The 15,123-nt window shown below is 40.2% G+C and overlaps 1 long non-coding RNA gene across 1 annotated transcript; it reads right to left on the reverse strand.

Annotated features, from left to right (window-relative positions):
• Positions 1-8,894: 8,894 nt before the first annotated feature.
• Positions 8,895-14,862, reverse strand: LOC133479958 (uncharacterized). The gene is made up of 3 exons (XR_009789127.1): positions 14,764-14,862; positions 12,320-12,428; positions 8,895-9,011 (listed from the first exon to the last, which is right to left on the reverse strand). It is a non-coding gene; the product is annotated as an uncharacterized LOC133479958 (long non-coding RNA).
• Between the last annotated feature and the right edge of the window lie 261 nt (positions 14,863-15,123).

Raw genomic sequence — 15,123 nt, forward strand, 5'->3', positions numbered from 1 at the left:
GTCTTCAACCTATCCTATAATATCCTGTCTCATCCTTAAAACCATCTCGAAACAGTATTTACAAAAGTTCCCCACCGTGGGGAATTTTAAACTATATGGGAGTTAAAGTATGCTGAAGGTGAGCTATACTTATTTTCAGTGGAGCTTCGTTTAAAGAAGATGTGATTTGTGACTTTGCACTGGTCATTTTCGCAAGACCGGGCGGCTCTTTACTATCGGTTGTCTGATTTATGACAGAGCCTCTGTAGGCAAGCTTGCTCACATCACATGCCTAGATAATGAATTTCTTATTGGTATACAGAATGATAGAAATTAAATTTATATATATATTAAACATTTTCTAAATATTGATGTGGATGTGTTTCTTTTTCTGCACGTTTGTGTAGGATTTTCTGAGTGCGTGGCTGATTTTCTGAGTGCGTGGCTGTATACAGCAAACAATTCTGTTTACAGGCTTCTGTGTATGTGATTGAGTTCTACTTTCATAAATGAATGTACCTCTGTCTTTATGAAGACATTATACAGATGCCCCACAACATTGTCTCCGTGAACCCAACAGTGTCGAGCATGCACTGGTGTGACTGAGTTCCTAGTATGTAGGTCACCAATATATTCCCAATGAGGTCTAGTCCTCTGGAGGACTCTGCAGATATGGGGAACCTAAATTAGATCCCATTATCTGTATGTGTGTGTGTGCGTAACTACGAGAAGGACGGCCCAACACCATTATCAGACAAAAGCCACGTAGGTTCACTTCACTTAGTGCAGCTTGTGCAGTATCATGAGTCTGTTTGTGATTGTCTGGAAACTTATTCCAAACATAATGCATTGCATCACATCTGTGGGTGCTTTCGTGTACGTGTGTGTATGTGTGCATTCATGTTGGGTGTCATCTGACAGGCGTGTTACCGCTGACCTGGGCCAGTAGAACCCTTCATTTTAATGACTGTTGGCTCTGAAAGCCTGTCCATATTGCTGTGACCAAGGCAGTACAATTATTTTACACTCAGTTGCTAGAATACAGATGGAAATTTATGATTTTTTATTTTATTGAGGTAACATTCTGACAAAAGTGAGGGTAAAAATCCATGTGTGATGGCCACTGTATTTTTTTATTTTATTTTTTTTCAGGAGCAGTAAAAATCTAATTTACATTGAAGTAATAATAAAACCACAACACAAATAAGGGACAATTAAACACTTTAAAATGAGAAACGTAAATCTCTTTTTAAAGACATCACTGGATGTCGTGTACATTTAATGTTTCAAAATATTTAAACATGAGATTAGCATAATTCAGAGTAAAGAGAATTCTGATTTGTTTCTTAATACATTATACAAACTTAAAGATAACTACTGAAAACATGCAAAGACTGACTTTTGCGTTAAACTGTTTTTCGCCATTTCAGTTTTCCAGATTTTGTTTTGGGATGTGGCTAAAACGGCACCCAGTGACTCACTTGAGCGTCCTTCATGAGTTTCCCCTTCTACACTACATAAGAACTTGAGCCGCCCAGTGACGTAGTTGGACGACAGACATGAGTCCCTCCTTGCCTACTGTATAATTCTACTACTACAGTGTGCTTTTAGCTAGTTCGCTATGCATTCACACTGAATATGAGAGCTAGACAACACTGAGAATCGTATTATGTTAAGACGTCATAATCATCAAGTTTTTCAACAGACGACAGATGTGACCGAGATTATCAAGCCTGCAGCTTTGTGTAGTGGAGTTGGTGGCAAAAGTGGAGGACCAAATTGGAGGGAAGTAAGGAGGCCAAGCGGGAGACCAGGAGACTAAAAAAAGTATTTATTTCAAAAAAAAATCTAAAGGCAAACAGGGATCATGGAAAAATCTAAACAGTAAATTAATAAAGTCCCCTAAAATCAAGAATCTATGCAATTAAGAAACACTAAGAAACAAAACACTCCCCACTCCAGGACACATGATTTATGACAAAAGCAGCAGGAACAACAACAACAATGAAGTGACGTGAAGAAAGCTGGGAACTAAATACAAGCCAACGAGGCACACCTGGAACAGACATGAGTGGCTGGAGGGATCTGATTGGTAGACACAAGGAACAGGGCTGACGAGAGCAGGTGGAAATGAAAACCTAACGAGCAAGACAAGACATGAACCTGGGACACATGAAAACGAGACTCAATAGAAAATATAATCGCAATAACAAAAACACAGATAATGTCAGAGACATTATATCTACATATATCTACAGCCGACACTTCAATTCAGGTGACTAAGCTGACAGCAAAAGTCATCAATATAAAGAGTTTAACAGATGTGACAAATGCCAGTTCACATGCTTTTTTTTTTTTAACTTTTAAAATGCATTACTGTTCAGCCACCATTTCTGCATCAAGGGCAAAGATAATGAGATTTCTTTTCTCCATATCAAATTATATGACCTGTGTCATTTGCCTAATACGAATGTGACTTTGTGAATAGCTCCTAATTTAAGGACCATTTGCTTAAACATTACTTGTAATCCGTTCATTTCGCCATCTCTGTATTTGCAGACGACCTGCTGTGTCTCTAAGTCACTGGGACAATACTGCATGTAGCCAATCTGTCAAAGCCATTTGGAATTTTGCAAGAGCGCAGATGAATGGGAGTGAGAATGTGCACCTTTCAAAGGCTTCATACTTTGACCAAATCATATGCTGTCTGTCACTGGTAAGCTTTCCAAGGCCTGCAGTTTTCATCAAAGCTCTTGATGGCTACCTTTCACGTACTGACGAATACACCGTCAAAAGCCTCCCTCCCTCCCTCCCTCCTTTCCACTCCCAAATCCCTTTCTTCTTCTTCCCTCCAATGTTGACGAGCCCCTCTATCGTGCCTCTCCTTCCCCCTCCCCAAATCCTTCCATACCCCGTGTCCTTAATCTCCACCACCGACACCCTCCACCCACTTCCCTCCTCAATCAAACCCTCAAATCCCGCCCCGCCCCCCCTGGCTCCTGGCCCCGCCCCCACTCTATGCATGTGTGACTTTGGTACTGTCAAGATAGATGAAATAAGATGAACTCAAATTCATCACAGGTATAACCACTAAAAATCCACTGCTACTCTTCCCATGTGGCAGCTGGTTGATGTTACTGGCATATTTTTTTGTAAGGTTTATTTGCATTTTTGTTTTGCTCTTGTTTCTTTTGATGAATTATTTACAGCAGAGGAAAATGACAGCACAGTTCACTTATGATGGCTGTTGCGGGTGGATGGGAGCCTTTCTCCTCCATGTAATTATTCTTTTTTTCCTGATATTCAATCAATTTTTCTCCTTTCCTCCTTGTGTTCCCTTGCGACAGCAGTCAAGAAGCAGATGAAAACATTTTAGCATCGCAGGTGGAACCTTTCCACTGTTTGTGGGAACATGGCTTCCTTTGTTGTTGTAATAATTGCAGAGCAGGAAAAAGTACGGAAGAAGAGGAGGGAAAGAGTAGTGATCAAATGGAAAAATACTAAAACACTTTACACATACCCCAAGTAAGACACATTCTATTCTTCCTTATTCAGTTAATCAAGTAATAATATAATAGTGATCTAATATATAATAAATATAATATATAATAAAAATAAACTGTTAGTATTATTAATTATGGCGGCACGGTGGCCGACTGGTTAGAGCGTCAGCCTCACAGTTCTGAGGACCCGGGTTCTATTGGAGACTCTAAATTGCCCGTAGGCATGACTGTGAGTGCGAATGGTTGTTTGTTTCGATGTGCCCTGCGATTGGCTGGCAACCAGTTCAGGGTGTACCCCGCCTCCTGCCCGATGACAGCTGGGATAGGCTCCAGCACGCCCGCGACCCTAGTGAGGAGAAGCGGCTCAGAAAATGGATGGATGGATGGATATTACTAATTACTGAAGTTCCAACAAAGCCATTCATCACGTTTGATTAAAAGTTCATTGCATGCATATTGAGCTTGTCGAAATTTTAAACCGTGATGGTATTTACGCACAAAACAATGTTGTCAGAAGTGTAATCACAAGTGAGCTCAGCCCATGTTGGTGCTTTGACTATAAGTCTTAGAAATTAGTCAGTGCAAACTCACACACACACACACACACACACTGTCCCTGCATTGCCCTATCCAGGAATAACAATGCATAATTCATGTCCTGAAGTCTCGTCTGCAGACAAAAGTCAGCGTTGCATCAATTATTTACTAAAAACAGCTCACATGATGAATCCTTCAACAAACAGGATCTAGTGAGAGCTGTACCTAGTTCTGCTTTTTCTATTTGTGTATTGGCATGGGTTTAAGCGGGCTCATTAGCAGAAATGAGGATGTAGGAGTTAAGATGTAGAAAACCAATTGAAGGTGGGAGGGGGAAAAAAAGGCTAAAGGATAAAGTCATTTTTGTGTAGGTAGGAATTAATGCGAGGCCTGGGCACCACCAGCTAAATAACGAAATGATCCAGAATGCCAACACACTGGCATACTTAAAGATTTGTATCACCACCCATCCGTCCATTTTCTGAACCGTTTTAACCTTAATCAGGTCGTGAGTGTGCCGCTCCCAAATGACTTTGGCAGAGAGGCGGGAAACACCCTGAAATGATTGCCAGCCAATTGCAGTTTTGTAAAACTACCCAAATTGTAAATAAATAAATAAAAAATAAATAGCCAGTTCAACCTGGATAGTTAGGATTGTGCATGCATATAGGAATATATTCGCACAATTTTAATCACTCTGGCATCAATGTACTTTCCAACACCCACAATCATAAATGAACCAATTATCTGTTTGTCATCCTCCATGAACCGGGAGGCAAGGTAACAGCAGCTGAGTTGATTGACAAAAGAAAAGAAAACAAAGGCGCTGCCCGAAGACATTGTTTCTGCGGTGTAACGCCATGTGCACTCAGGCACAGCCACACTGGAACAGAAAAGGGTCTTCCCCAAAAAGTTCCCACAAAGTTGCATGCGTACAATTGTCCAAATGTCTTGGTTAACTGTGAAGCATTAAGATTTCTCTTCAAAAACACTTAATGCCCTGAAAAAATAGTCAATCAATAGCTCACCTAAATGAACCTTCATGGATAGCTAATAGGGTCAGGTCTAAATGTTTGACACTTTTCCGTCTTCATGTTTTGATGGTGATGTAAGATTTTCTTGCAGCTGTTCAGCCATAGCCACGAAGGTCCTGGCATGTTAATGCCAGAGGTGGGTTGGAACACCGTATTTCTTGAGTCAGCAGAGCGTTGGCGACTTTTACACACCATGTGTTCCGCATTCAAGGACCCGACTCTGTGACTATGTGATGTGGTCTTTCGCTTTGTAGCTCAGTTACTGTTTTTCCAAACATTTATTATGGAGACTACTTACATCTGACCATAGAAAATCTGGAAGGACAAAATGTAATGCACCAACTTTCACCCATGCTTGATTTTACTGGACTCTTCAGAACAACCTATCCTTCACATATACTGTATTACGTGTTACATGTGTTTTCAAAGACTATTTTTAAACCAAAAATGTCTTTATTGTTCTTAACTTCTATGAAAATGGGTTGCGACTTTGCAACAATAAGAAAATGCGGGTCCCAGGGTGACAACAGTTGAGAACCACTGCTCCAGTGTTGTGTGGTGGAGGTGGATGATGGCTTCCTCCATGCCGATGCCAGGCTGATTGGCAAACTGAAGTGGGTCCACTGAGGAGCACACTAGGGGGTGCCGGGAGGCAAGGACTAAGCTCTCTAGGGTCTTCATCAGATGAGTGGTCAGCACCACTGGCCTATAATTATTGAGATCCTTAGGGTGGGGTGTCTTTTCGCCTAAAACCAAGCAGGACTTTTTTCACAGCTGAGGGACTCGATCCAGTTTCAGGCTCGGGTTTTGGTGGAGGGGGCGAAATCTAATCCGGTAATAGAAAGGTTAAATAATTAATGTGTTCTGATAAAAAAGAATGAAATAATCATAGCATGGTGGATGTTGGAGGAACATCAAACCCAGAGTTGGAGCTTGGCAGACTGAGCCCAGAAGGGTCGGGGGCCTTATGTATTTGGGATGACTGCCCTGTGAAATAATAATGACTAGCAAGGCGGGAAGGGGGATTAGAAGATTTTTGTTCAACACTGTACCTGACACTTTATGGGTGCCCACCCATGTTTTTTAGAGCATGACCAGCAGTCCTGCATTAATACTGCAAGATTTTCTGGAAACTGATTTTCTGGTTTAATAGACCGGAGAAGAATTCCACTAAAATGCAGCAGAGAATGACATACAGTTTGCTGCTAGTGCTTATTGAAACATGATCATGGCGAGATACTAATAAAGAAGGACTTAATAACGGCTTGTCAAATCTTCAAATGTACATCTCGGATCAATTACAATTCTCAACTGTAGGGGGCTCAAGGAAACGAAGCAACAATTTTATAATCAGAATCAGAATCAGAATCATCTTTATTTGCCAAGTATGTCCAAAACACACAAGGAATTTGTCTCCGGTAGTTGGAGCCGCTCTAGTACAACAGACAGTCAATTTACAGAACACTTTGGAGACAAGTTATCATCCATCCATCCATCCATTATCTGAGCCGCTTCTCCTCACCAGGGTCGCGGGCGTGCTGGAGCCTATCCCAGCTGTCATCGGGCAGGAGGCGGGGTACACCCTGAACTGGTTGCCAGCCAATCGCAGGGCACATTGCAACAAACAACCATTCGCACTCCCAGTCATGCCTACGGGCAATTTAGAGTCTCCAATTAATGCATGTTTTTGGGATGTGGGAGGAAACCGGAGTGCCCGGAGAAAACCCACGCAGGCACGGGGAGAACATGCAAACTCCACACAGGCGGGGACGGGGATTGAACCCCGCACCTCAGAACTGTGAGGCTGACGCTCTAACCAGTCGGCCACCGTGCCGCCACAAGTTATCATATCATCACTAAAACAAGTAAAAAAATTTAACTAAATCAAAAACTACAGTGTGTGGTGCGTAAAGAAATACAATTGAACAAAACAAAACAAAAACAAAAATCATAGATCACTTTTTTGGTTTGTCAATATATTAGTTATCACGCTTAACATAAAAGACAATCAGATTATAAATTTCCGTTCTGGGGGAGGGGTGATGGTTATTTGCTGACTACGATGACTCAAATGGAGAAAAGGAAATGACGTCTGTGCATTTATATCTACTCAATTTAATTCTCCTAACATCAAACATAGTCATCAAAAAAACAAATCTCACCCACTTACTATTGTGCAGAGGTAATCAGATAACATCACATTTTCTGCCAAATAATTTTCCCATCGACCAAAAATCAGAATTGTATTTTTGTCCTGTTTATTATCTGCTGACAGAAAGCATCTCTTCGCTAAATCACTACATTGTAAATGTGTATTCATTGAGTTAGTTCTAAGCATACTTGACTTGATGGCTTCTGTAGAATAGATCACCAAAATTCAGAATTCAGTTTTGCTTCTATGGAGCAGTGGGCCCCATTTTTATGCAGTAGCTACAAAAGCCATCCATGAATAAACACGACACATATTTGAGACGTCTTTATAGATGCACACTCATAAACATAGACAGTGATAAAGTACTATGGATCATAATTTCAAATAATGCAGCTTTTTTTTTTTTTTTTTAATTTAGGACCACATTTTGTGATGCAACAGAAATGTAGCTACTGTATATGTATTATTTTTTAAGAAAAAACTATGGGCTGAAATGCCAGCAATGAATTTTAATCATTTCTATTTGAATTTGAATTTATACAGGCGGCACGGTGTGCGACTGGTTAGAGCGTCAGCCTCACAGTTCTGAGGACCGGGGTTCAATCCCCGGCCCCGCCTGTGTGGAGTTTGCATGTTCTCCCCGTGCCTGCGTGGGTTTTCTCCGGGCACTCCGGTTTCCTCCCACATCCCAAAAACATGTTTGTTTATGTGTGCCCTGCGATTGGCTGGCAACCAGTTCAGCGTGTACCCCGCCTCCTGCCCTATGATAGCTGGGATAGGCTCCAGCACTCCCCTTGTGAGACCCTTGTGAGGATAAGCGGCTCAGAAAATGGATGGATGGATGAATTTCTACACTTGAATAATTGCATTTAAAAACTGAATCTGAATAGGATAATTTGAAATTTAATTTATTTGTTTGAAAAAAGGATGCAAATGGCTGTAGTGAACACTTTTTTCCAGAAGAGGCAGGAACATAGGGTGACCTACAAGAGCGAAGGTAGAAGCACGCAGGTGGATTACATCTTGTGCAGACGATGTCATCTGAAGGAGGTTACCAACTGTAAGGTAGTGGTAGGGGAGAGTGTGGCTAGACAGCATAGGATGGTGGTGTGTAAGAGTGTGGTGAGTGTGGTCAGGAAGTGAAGAAACGGGTCCAAGCAGGTTGGAACGGGTGGAGGAAGGTGTGTTATGTGTCAGGTGTGTTATGTGACAGAAGAGTCTCTGCTCGGACGAAGGGCAAAGTTCATAAAACAGTGGTGAGGCCAGCCATGATGTACGGATTAGAGACAGTGGCACTGAAGAGACAACAGGAAGCAGAGCTGGAGGTGGCGGAAATGAAGATGTTGAGGTTCGCTATCTTCTGAGTGACCAGGTTAGATAAAATTAGAAATGAGCTCATCAGAGGGACAGCCAAGGTTCGATGTTTTAGAGACATAGTTAGAGAAAGCAGACTTCGTTGGTTTGGACACATCCAGAGGAGAAATAGCGAGTATATTGGTAGAAGGATGATGAGGATGGAGCTGCCAGGCAAGAGAGCAAGAGGAAGACCAAAGAGAAGGTTGATGGATGTCGTGAGGGAAGACATGATGTCACCGTATGCCACTTTATGTAAGGATGTAAGGTGTGGCCTTTTATGTGATGAGATCCACCTCTCTCTGTCCACCTCTAAACCCTTTAACTCTAAACAATCTTCCATTCGGGGGGCTTATTTTATTAATTCACTGTTTCCTCTATTACAGGCTGCCTTCTCTGCAGTCCACATTGTGAGAAGACCACCTCACAGGGATTTTCTCCTTCACCAGGTAACTACAAAGGAAGGAAAGAACCACATTATCCACATGGACAACACACCCCCATCGCACACACACACTCTTACACTTTTTGTACTTTACAATGCTGACCACCAGCACAGCAGGAAACACACACACACACACACACACACGCACACACAGGCACCCACGTACACACAGCATTATCGTTATGAGCTGTTATACACCAGTGACCACCAACACGGGGTCTCAGTGTTCTCTAATCCACACTGGGGCTGAATAGGCTGCTCCATGCAATAGGAGGATTACACTGACAGATTAATGGGTGTTTTAATTTGAGTCATTGTAAATGCCTTGATAATGAGGGAAGGCGCACGGAGAAATAGCACTGCCTCTATACAATAGCAGTAAATATGTAACAAATGTCCATTTCATCCCATGCAGTTACTGTAATATCACACACAGTATTCATCAGTCCTGTCCAGTCTGGCATTGATAGTACAAAGTATTCTTCGGAAAACCTTTATGCAGCCCATTGATACTTTTGTTGATCTAATTGGATTTATAACTGCGTAAAAAGTAATCAGCCAATAATTAGGACAACTAATTTCGCTGTTCCGGTATTGCGTGTAAAAATCAAATGAATGTGTGATTTATTTGAGGTTTATTAGAGCACAGAAATGGCAAAGCTTGGTTAAACTGACAACGACTGGTCAGATTGAATAATTCTGAAGACAAATGCAAATCACATTTCGTGAAAAAAAAGTACTCAACAATTGTAAACATAAAATGTAAAGTACCCCAAAGGGACTTTGCACAATACTGAATTTGACCAACAGGACATTGTGAATTCAAAAGAAAAAACAGCCGCTGCTCGTGATGTGACGTGAGACCTTAGCGACCTGACCTAATATTAGCAATCATTGTTTTAAAGTTTGTAAAAATCTAGAAAATGCAAAAAACAAAAAAAACAAAAAAAACAACAACAACAATATGATGTAAAATGTAATGTATTGTTTGTAAGGGGCAGCATATTGGTTACATGGTTAGCATGCCTGCTTAAGCCTGCCGCATACATCTGCTGAGCAAAAAGTCATTGGAGGCCGGTTGCTTAGCAGACAGCCCTATGTGCACATAATCTTCAGAGTTTTTTTTTTTTTTTTGCCTCACAGGGTCTTGAAGCGAATATATGGCTATTTTTTTATATATATAATTTTCCTCACAAGGTTAGAAGACACCATGTGCTTGCTCCTTTAAGCTATGTGATGATGGGACAATTAAAACGCTTCTTATGGTCACATGATTTCAAGATGGCAGAAATTAGTAGTGGCTAATATGTGGGAGGCAGGGAGGGAGGGAGGGAGGGAAACTGAGTACCCGGAGCACACAAGCACAGGAAGAATATGCAAACTCCACACAGAAGGGTCTCAACTACTCGTCCACTGTGCTGTCATTCATGTTAAATCAAAAGGCAAAAAATAAACACAACACATCTCGTGACACATACATTGCTATTATTAAATCCAAATAGCTCTCCACTTGTTCTTTTGCTCGTCAGCCATTAGTAGCTATCCGTTTTTGAATATACACTTAGCAGACTCCAACACAATGCAATGCATGTAGCAAAAGTTTTTCAGCGTTTGAGTCGGTCTGACCATTTTGATGTGGAGCTGCATTCAAATAAAGCTGCAGAAATTGAGAGCTCCAAATTGGGATGCGCTTCGAAATGGGCAAATTGGGACATCCTTATTGAAATGGAGATTCTTTTTTGCAAATGAAATGACACCACTCATATTATGATAAACACACACACAGGTTTGAGTAGCATGAAGGAAATTAGGAGTAAATTGTCCCATCCTGACAGGAGCATATTAATTGTGCCGGTGGTATTGTCAGAGCACGGCCGGGTGACAGACAGATGTGCGATGGCTGACACAGGTTTGGAGGAAGACTTTAAAACTGAAATGCTCTTCAAGTGTGAATACAGACGCCTGTGGTAATCGGGTCCCTGGGTTTATGTGGTGTGAGCGGCAGGCGGTTCTGCATTTACCCATAATCCCCTCCGTCCCTGTCGGTCTCATTTCCTGGGTCTTGTCCCTTGCTTTCGGGTGCCAGGTACACTGTCAGGTTTGTTGACTGATTAAGAATAATCGCGGTCAGGAAAATGTGCTACAGCTGCATTTTTTTTTTTTTTTTTTGTATCGAGGTTACATGTGATTGAGCTGGTGGCGGAACCCAAAGCTGTTTAAATTCATTGGGAATGCTCTCCCCACTACTTGTCTTTAGAAGTGCATTTTCTCAATGTGGTTCTTTGTGTAAATTCAGGTCTTTGTATTGGCATGTGTTGCAATTTAGTGTCTATATCTCTTTTTGTTCAGTTGGTATCTACTTTCCTTCTGGCTTTCCCTGTTCAGAAATCTGGCATGGAGTCGAGGCAGGGGAGCCCCTGCTGTTTTTTTCCTGACACACTCTTCTATCCTGAAATCAAAACCGAAAATCGTGTTATTACCACTACACCCCTCCCCAAAATCCCCCTCACCTCTTTCCATATTTGCTTCCTTCCAGGACAACAGCCATGCAGTCAATCTATTAACTTTTAAAAAGGCTTTTCAGTTTGAATCTGTGAAAAATGTTGCATTAACCTTCCTTTGGTGAATTAAGGCAGCTTAATTATAACATTCTTTTTAACGCATGTTATGTAGCTTCCTTTTTTGATTACTTATTTGTAAAAAGAGGTCATCGGATCAGATGTTTACAAGTTGTTTTTTTTTTTTACGTTGATTACCTCACTATGTTGTTGCTGCAAGGCCATTAACGCAACAAATGTAATCAAAACAAAACAAGAATCTATTCAAGCTATTGAACACAAAAATGAAAACGAAATATTGCCTATAAACAACGTTTTTTTTTAAATCCTATTCCCCTTTCTTCCACCGTCTTTAAAGAGGTACACACAGTTGAAGATATGCAAATTGAAATATACAAAGTGAAAAAAAAGCCAGTTTTAGGAGTTATGAAGTTACATGACTAATCCCGCCATTTAATATAGTCTAAATACATAGCTAGTAGTTAAAGATATTACATCAAACATACAAATCATGCTGTTGATGTAATGAATGGATTTAGGTGGGTTTAATTGGGATTCGTTGCTGATGCCACACAGGACGCCCCGCCCATTAAAATAACTCCAAACTATGTAAGAGTATTTGCTTTTCATGTGTGAAATAAAACTTGAGCACATGTGAGTCTGAAATCTGTGAATGACATGAATTCATGACTTATCCAAACACTTTTTAGTGCTCAGTAGAAGGAGCTAAACAAGGCTGTGCTGTGTTCATCGCTCACCTGTGCAAATGTTGGCAAGTAAACACGCTGGATCGCGTTAGTTTCATGTGGTTAGCCGCTTCCTCGTTCAGGCACGTCTGCTCAGGAGAAATAAGCCATTTCCTGTATGCTGAAGAAACCATATGCCTAACTGTAAGGTACTGTAATGCTTTCCAGATGGGAGATAGTTTAATCTTCAATATCTTTTATTTTATTGTACTGTACTCACTCAGACACATTTTGAAATGCGTTGTGTCTTATCAGTTGAGCACTTTTTCATTGGTTTTATTTGCCTTCTAACATTCTAAGTATGGTTTACGCACCAGAGGTTGTACAATTTTGATTTCAATCTAATTTTCAAGATATAATACAACTACTACTTCTACTGGCACAAAACTTGAGCTCAAACTGCCGTAATACATGATGTCAGTTGTTTAGAAATGTAAACAAATCAAAAGTGGACCTGATTGTGGTTGACGTCCTTGCGTATGCAATTGTTCACTTGAACCTTGGAATAAAGACCTTTATTTTTCAGCAATATCTGAACATATTGTTTTTTGTAACAAACACGGCGGTGTGCTTTTGGAACAAAAAGGGTTGTTTTCTATTAAAACATGATCTTCCTTCAAATACACCAGAACCCCGCATATTCACAGTTCAGCTTCCGTCAATTCACCTATTTGCTGCTTATTGATATTTTTTTAATTGTTGGCAACCTACCCCCTTTTTTCCTGCCTATTCACACTTTAAAAATTTTTTTTTTTTTAAATGCAATTATATCAGTGATCAACTATTTTTTTGCCGGGGACCACTGTTTATATATTTCTTGAATATGACTGTCAACAAAATGTCTAGACTATAAAAATAAAAAATCTAATTAATGTGGAGGATAGAAGAAAAACCCTGTGGAATATGTGGTGAAGGAGAGCCCACTATTCCCAATGAGCTACAGTATATGCACAGCAACACATTAAGTGTTTCTGGTGAAAAGATTCGATGGCATGACAACTTGCATTGTCAGTATGTTGACACCTTACTGGGACACCATCTGATTGAAAAATAATCTCTTGTTGTTAAATGTGTGATTTGTGTGTGTGTGTGGTTTTGTAATAAGGCGCAGGTACTTTTCGAGGAGGAGTATTTACTTTTTAAAGATGAGAGGATAATTCCAACACTGCAGTGGGGCGCTAGATTCAGCGTCAACTAGATTTAAGTTTATTTTATTTTATTATTTCTCACTGACCCACAACTACAAAAGAAATGGAAAAGCAAAAAAACGGTAAGAATCTGGTGTGACCACCATTTTCTTCACGCAGTGCAACAGATCTCCTTCACATACCGTAATTTCTCGTGTATAATGTGCGTTTTTTTAACCCAAAAAAATGTCAAAAGTCAATAGTGCACATTATACACAGCTATAGGAGAATATTAAAAATACTTTCACATTTTATAAATGTATGCCGCCATCTAGAATTTATGAAAAAGCTGTACACTTTCATTCCACTATGCCACCGCCCCCAAGAGGTTAATGAAAAAGTTGTACACTTTCATTCTAGTATGCCACATAGAGGTTATGAAAAAGGTGTAGACTACACTTTCATTCCAATATGACTGGAGTACGTATGACTGCATATATGTAGAATTGTGCTCATAAGTTTACATACAAAGGCAGAATTGGTGAAATGTTTTTTTTTCCCTTCTTTTTTTTAAATATGACTGATGATTGAACAACCCATCCATCCATCCATTTTAAACCCCGCTTATCCTGGTTAGGGTCGCGGGACGCTGGAGCCTATCCCAGCTGACTTCGGGCGAAAGGCGGACGACACCCTGAAATGGTCGCCAGTCAGTCGTAGGGCACATATAGACACGGACAACCATTCGCACTCACATTCACACCGTCACTGAGTGGGAACTAAACCCACTGCACCAAAGTCAGGCGAGTGTACCACTACACCATCAGTGACTTGATTGAACAACAACCATCATTAATTTATTTTTGGTTATGTTTTGTTTAATGATAATGCTTTTCTGAAATGCTTAACTGTTTAATTTGAATCCCATTAAAATAAAATTAAATGTGTTTTGCCTGGTCCTTCATGTTTTCTTAAAAGAATTGTACACATCTTACAAATTCTGCCTGGGTAATCAATCATATGAGCACAACTGTGTGTTTTCTCATTTACTAAATAAAAGTAGGGCTGTGAATTTCAAAATAAGAGCAAGTAAATAAAAAGAAAGTATTGTGTTCAAATAAAGTGCTTAACTTCAGAATAATTCTTTGAAAAACTAACAAAATACAGACCATACTTGATCATACATGTTTTGATCATATGAGTAGAAGCAAAATCATGCATTGTAAAAATGCATTATACATAAGTTGAAGGGTTTTCCAGAATTTTGAGGTCAACTTTGGGGGTGCGAATTATACATGGATGCGCATTATACATGACAAATTACGGTACCTGTCGAGTTGATCAGTTGTGCCATTGATCCACGACCATCACCTCATATTCCAACATGATAATACATGGCCCCATGTTGCAAGGATCTGTCCACACTTCCTGGTCACGAACACAAATTTAGATAGTTTTCGTTAACATGACTGTGCGAAAATTGCCATTGGAGTATTTAAAAAAAAAATAATTTTGCGCCACTGGATTTTTCCCCCCCCTACTTATTTCAAGTAAATAGCTTGAAATAAGTAAAAATTGTCTACAAACAAGTTACTTTTTAAGCAATGTCTAATTAGTTAGTTTTGACTCGAAATAAATTGTATTCTTGGTAAGATTCAGTTTTTGCAGTGTGCAGAGCCGTCAATGCTT

The sequence above is a fragment of the Phyllopteryx taeniolatus genome, chromosome 6 (assembly GCF_024500385.1).
Source record: "Phyllopteryx taeniolatus isolate TA_2022b chromosome 6, UOR_Ptae_1.2, whole genome shotgun sequence".
In the NCBI taxonomy this organism is placed as follows: Eukaryota; Metazoa; Chordata; class Actinopteri; order Syngnathiformes; family Syngnathidae; genus Phyllopteryx; species Phyllopteryx taeniolatus.